The 5961-nt window shown below is 41.0% G+C and overlaps 1 long non-coding RNA gene across 1 annotated transcript; it reads right to left on the reverse strand.

Moving 5' to 3' along the window:
• Positions 1 to 669: 669 nt before the first annotated feature.
• Positions 670 to 5664, reverse strand: LOC128049897 (uncharacterized). Its single transcript, XR_008199602.1, has 3 exons — positions 5533 to 5664; positions 2304 to 2403; positions 670 to 852 (listed from the first exon to the last, which is right to left on the reverse strand). It is a non-coding gene; the product is annotated as an uncharacterized LOC128049897 (long non-coding RNA).
• Between the last annotated feature and the right edge of the window lie 297 nt (positions 5665 to 5961).

Here is a 5961-nt window from a genome sequence, read left to right on the forward strand (position 1 = left end):
TTGCATAACAGAGTATTGAATTACTTTTAAGAGAAAAAATTTTCATTGTCTTTATACAAAATTTGCTATTCCAAAATATGTATTTCAAATCACTGTAAAATTGACAAGATTTGTTCATAAACATGAATTCTGTTTGCAATAGAATAAACCTATTCAATAAGTAGGGCACATATTACTACCACAGTTCTGTATATGAATAACCTGAGAATTTGTGATGTCAATATTACTTAAAAAGGCCACACAGCTCATAAGAATTAAAGCCCAGACTTAAATTTAGCATTCAGTGTGTTGGGCCAGTGATCGTCTCATGACATCAACATTACATCAACTGTTCCTGGATACTAAGGGAGAAAGCTAATTATCGAATCCCTCCACAAAGCTCCTTCTAGGCAAATAATTTTTTTTTGATCCTTTGTCTATATCCACATCTTGATTAAAATGCATTATAAAAGTCATGAGGGACTTCCCTGGCAATCCAGTGATTAAGACTTTGCCTTTCAATGCAGGGGATACAGGTTTGATTCCTGGTCAGGAAACTAGGTTTCCACATGCCTCACAATCAGAAACCAAAAACAGAAATGGAAACAATATTGCAACAAATTCAATAAAGATTTTTTAAACAGGCCACATCTTTAAAGTAAAAAATGAAAGTCATGGGCCCATGGGAGAAATAGTATTTTATTGATGAAGATTTAGAATAATCAGGAGAAAAGTGCTTATGTAATTGTTTTTTAACTAACTGGCTCAATAAAGATTCTTTGTGGTGTCCAGGCACCATCTCTCTTCATTTAGGTCCAGGAACCATCTTGTAGCAATGCAGTTGTAACTCACAAAGCCATGGCTCTTTAGAACCTGTTTGTATGAGGGAAATAAAAGCTCTTCTTAATGGCACCCCACTCCAGTACTCTTGCTGGAAAATCCCATGGACAGAGGATCCTGGTGGGCTACAGTCCATGGGGTCGCAAAGAGTCAGACAGGACTGAGCAACCTCACTTTCACTTTCACCTTGGCAGTTGTTCAATACCATTTATTTGATGTTGGTTATATTATCATTTTTAAATGCTCTGTTATTGATTATGCTGCCCACGAATGCTGGCTTCCAGTGACTCTTAGAAATTGTGTTTGTTTCTGTGCTTTGTTGGAGAAGCCCACAGATGTGAGTCTTACCCCACCTACACAAGAAAATTAAAGCAATAATTTATACATGATGATGCTAAATTTACCATTCAGGACTTTGTATTTAAATACAAAACAACACATTTTCCAACTGTATCTTGATTGGAGCTCTTTAGGCCTGTATTAGAACGTCCTCTCTCCACTGTGGCCTAAAGCCCTGCCTTCCGTCCAGTGTTGCCAGTAAGGACAGACAAGAGGCCAGGGACTGACACACAAGAGTGGTCCCATTGCCGAGGACTGTCGCCCTTGCCTGGCATAGTCTGAGACAGGCCTGAGAGCACGCCACGGTACCAGTCAGAGACAAGAGAGGGCATGGGGTGGGAGGGCCCGTGGGCTTGCACACTTTCAGCCTGACAGGTGTGGCCAGTTCTGGGGCCCTGACTGATAACGTGCCATGGAGCCCACCGGCAGGGTGGGAGACCTCTCTGGGTAGCAGTGGTGGAATACACAAGCCAAAGGAAGCCTTCTGCCACGCTACCACCCACGAGCTCTCTAGATGGGAGGCGGCTCCCGGGCAGAAGCCTAGCCAAGTGAGAGCAACATCCCAGGCCGCAGCTGCAGCTGGAATCCAAGGGTCAGCAATGGAGCAGTGTCGCCAGCTCACCCTGTGCCTAACCTGAGTGAGAATCACATCAGGTCCGTCTGCTACCACCATGCTGCTGCCCCAATTTCACGTCATCCCATAAAAGAAATACGCCAAGCAGAGTAAGCCTCCTATCCAGCTACCTTCCTCCAGCTAGGGCCTGGCCAGGATCACTGGAGACAACCCCACAGCACACGTCTCTAAGCCCCTCAAACTCTAACGCCCCCTGTGTGTGTGACAGAATACCAGAAAGTGCAATGAAGGAAAAAAACAAACACCAGGCCCGCACAGGCCCTGGTCTGCTCTCGGAGAGCTTCCCAGGTGGTTCTGCTGGTTTCCCCTGGTCCCAACCACCAGAAGGGTCTTAGAAACTGTTGAGACAGGCAATCTGAGCAGGCAGCGTGTTTGCCCAGGTATTAGCGTGTTCTGGTCCCTCCAGGTACTGCTTCTTGGTACTCTGCTTAGCAAGACAATCAAAAGATCCAAAATAGGATAAAATGACTCCCTCTATGCCAAATCTCAGCCATTTGCCCTATATACTCACTTCTGCCCGTTTTCATGTGCTCTGGCTGTGACAGATCGGAATCACATCCTTACAGCTTCTGTGCCCTCTGACCTCTAGCTGGACTTGATCCATGGGGGCCCTGGCCAGAGATGGAGAAAATTAGATGAGGGAAATTAGGGAATTTTTCTCACAGCTCTTTCATCCTGAGATGACTTTGAATGCATTCCTCCACCAATTTTATATTAATTCTAATTTTTTTTGGCTTTTAATTCAATAAAGCTACTAATCATGCTATCACCATCAATACTTCATAATTTGTGTTCTACTGATGGGATCTAAATGATTTTAAAATAAATATAATCATATTCAAGCTGTATAAAACTTTACTGTGCTTTATACAAATATAAGAAATGCAAAAATTAAGAATAAAAGTCATTTTTCACAAATATTTCAAGTTGTTTTCTTCTAGATATTCACAACCATGAGAATTAAAATGCAAAGTAAAAATAGAGATATCAAATATTCAAATCAAAATTATTTAAATCAGGCTGAACTGATGCTGGGAAAGATTGAAGGCAGGAGGAGAAGGGGACGATAGAGGATGAGATGGTTGGATGACATCACTGACTCTATGGACAAGAGTCTGAGTAAGCTCCAGGAGCTGGTGATGGACTGGAAGCCTGGAGTGCTGCAATCCCTGACACAACTGCGCAACTGAACTGAACTGTTTATTTGGTTGTTTGAAAATATAATTAAATTTCTTTTTCTTAAAAAAATACCCCACAATTCTAGAGGTCAATGTTCAGCAAGTTTCAGATGTGAGATATTAGTATTGCATTTCACACATGACTATGAATTGTTTAATATTACAAAATGTTACTCACCAGTCATGTGCCGCTATTGAGAACATCAGTCTAATTTGTAAATACCTCCAGAAGCACAGATTAGAACACATAGAGTAGAAAAAAAGTAAAGCACTCAGCCCTGCCAAGAAACAGTGCTTCATTACACACAGTGTCTGATACATGGTCAGGGCATAAGAAATTGCAATTATTAGTAATAAGTACTAGCAATATCTGTGATAATGATTCTGTTTTTTATTTTGTGGCTCTCTTGTCTGTGTCATAGAATTATTTGGGGGCTAATTTAAGTAAAAGTGAACCTGTTCAATTCCTCCTTTATTTGACCACATTGAGTTCTTAAAAATCCAATTATGAGAAAGTTAATTACTGTTGTCTCAACTGCTGTCCCAATTTTACTTAGAAGAGCTTTTGCTGTTAGAATCTGACCAATTCTATTTAGCAGAAAGTTCTCTTTGATTCCAGTATGTTTTCAGCCAGATTGCCCTCACAACCTGAACACAGAATTCTGGCTTCTAATTTCAAGGAGAGAGAGGTGACTGCAAAGCATAAAATACGTGCAAAGCCTGACACTTTATCTTGTTCAAGCCAAACAAAGCTAAGAGTGTCAAGCACACAAACTTAAGAAACAATCTCTGTGTTTAGTTGTCCCATGTTGTGTGAGTGTGTTAGTCACTCAGTCATGTCCTGTTAGTTTTCACTTTTTGTCATTTGCCCTTTTTCTTTACTGGTTTATCGAACAGAAACTGACATGATCACATTTTCTATTTCTTTGATTTTCAAAGCAGATCCTTAAAAATGTGGGTTGACTAACAGAACAAAAGGAATGGAGTTGATAGAATTTTTTTCAGGAGAGCTCTTCATATCAACAAGAAGGTTTCTTAGCAAGAAGGCACCTGAGTGCCTCCTGTAAGATGGGCTCTTTCACTTCCAGAGGAAATAAATAAGATTATTAAAGTCCTATTAAAGTAGTAATGGCATCTGGAAATATTATCTTTTAATATTATGTCAAAGACCAACTCCAACAAAATAACTTATTTTGAAACTGTCAGAAATGTCATCTAACTTCTACACATAGGAGCACCTATTAGAATTAAGAGGGCACAATATCCAGATACAGTGATGACTGCAAGAATACTGGGATTAAATCCTGCTTTTTCCAGCTACTTGCCTGTTCCTCTTTGCTGCCAAAGATGGAAAGAGGGCTCTAGAGGCCAAAGAGAAACGGTTTTCACTCGTGGAATTGTTTTATCTAGCAGAATTCCCTAAAGTTTTCCAGAGACATTGTGATCTGAAGGTCCACAGTTCAATAAAGAAAACCAGGACTTTCCTGGCAGTCCAGTAGTTGAAACTTTGCCTTCCAGTGCAAGGGGTGTGCGTTCCATCCCCGGTTGGAGAGCTGACTCCACAGGCCTCCTGGCCAAAGCAAAACATTTAAAAAAAAAAAAAAAAGCCCAGAAGAAATATTGTAACAAATCCAATAAAGACCAAAAAAAATGGTCCACATAAAAACAAAAAATCTTTAAAAAAAGAAAGAAAACCTAAATTGATTCCCTACTGAGTGCAGACTATCTGCAGGCTCTCTGTTTAAAAAATTGCATCTAAACATCTGCACAAATGGACAGATTTCTGAAAACAGGGCAGTATCTCAATAAGGGCAGACATAGTAGTACCAGACATGGCTTATGAGTGTTACTCAGCCTGTTTATTATCAGTGGCCAGACCCTAAAAGCCCCTGATAGAAAATAAAATGAAGTTAAACAATGTTGGAACTGAACTGCTTCAGAGTTCCTTAAGCACCTCATTTTTCAGAAGAAACAATTATTTGGAGAGGTCGTGACCTGACCGGTGTCACAGCACTGGACCTTGGCAAAGGCCCGACTACAAAGACGCAAAGAGCACGTGGTGTGGTGGGAAGAGAACGAGCTATGTGCTCAGGAAACCCTGACTCCAGCTGCAGCTTGCCACATCCTAGTGGATGCCGGGGAGTCTCTTGGCACAGCTAAGCCCCTGCTGCCATTTTCACATTCCTCAGAAGAAAGCATAATACCTATTTATGAATTAAATTAAATAATGTACAAAGTGCCTAGCACATGGCAGACGTCTTGTGAATATAGATTAACTTTTCTTTTCTCATTCAAGCATTCTCTGAACTACGCACACTTATATAACATTCCACTGAGGCGAGTGAGTTAAGGGGAATGTTTAAACAAACAAATAAAAACCCTCTGACCGAGAAAGTCCTCACTTTCAAAGCAATAGGCAGCATGGACTCATTAGTACAACCTTCAAAGACCTGAGGAAGGGTGAGAGTGGGGGGTTCCTATCAAAGCCAAACACAGAGCCAAGATGGATAGAAACACACACACACACGTTTTACACACACATACTAAACTTTCTGCACATACGTGTAACAAGGCAAGAGTCCAGTCATCACCCATCCAGCTCTCTTCTGACTCATAAGCAGCGTTAGTGACTTCCTCTGCGCTCCTGAAATGAGCTCTCTCTCAGGCAACCCAGCGCCCTGCAGCCTGAGAACCTGGCTCTGCTTCAGAAGCTGAGTCACTGCTGCTTTTCTTTTAAAGGCTGTTGCTGCCGACGGATCTCTCCATCCAACTTCAGAAGAGAAAGATTCGCGAAGTCAGAGTGTCTCCACTGAAGCAGGATCTTATTTTCCCTGGTGCAGGTAAAATGCCTTCCTACTTTTAAGACTGACCTCCACAAAATAGAAAGGTTATTTTGAAAAGAAAATTCGTACAAAATTCAAACTAAGAGAAAAATATCAACATTTCAACATCTCTCACAGTTGAATTTAACTGCAATTTCCTATGTGTTAA

Source organism: Budorcas taxicolor, chromosome 6, assembly GCF_023091745.1.
Source record: "Budorcas taxicolor isolate Tak-1 chromosome 6, Takin1.1, whole genome shotgun sequence".
In the NCBI taxonomy this organism is placed as follows: domain Eukaryota; kingdom Metazoa; phylum Chordata; class Mammalia; order Artiodactyla; family Bovidae; genus Budorcas; species Budorcas taxicolor.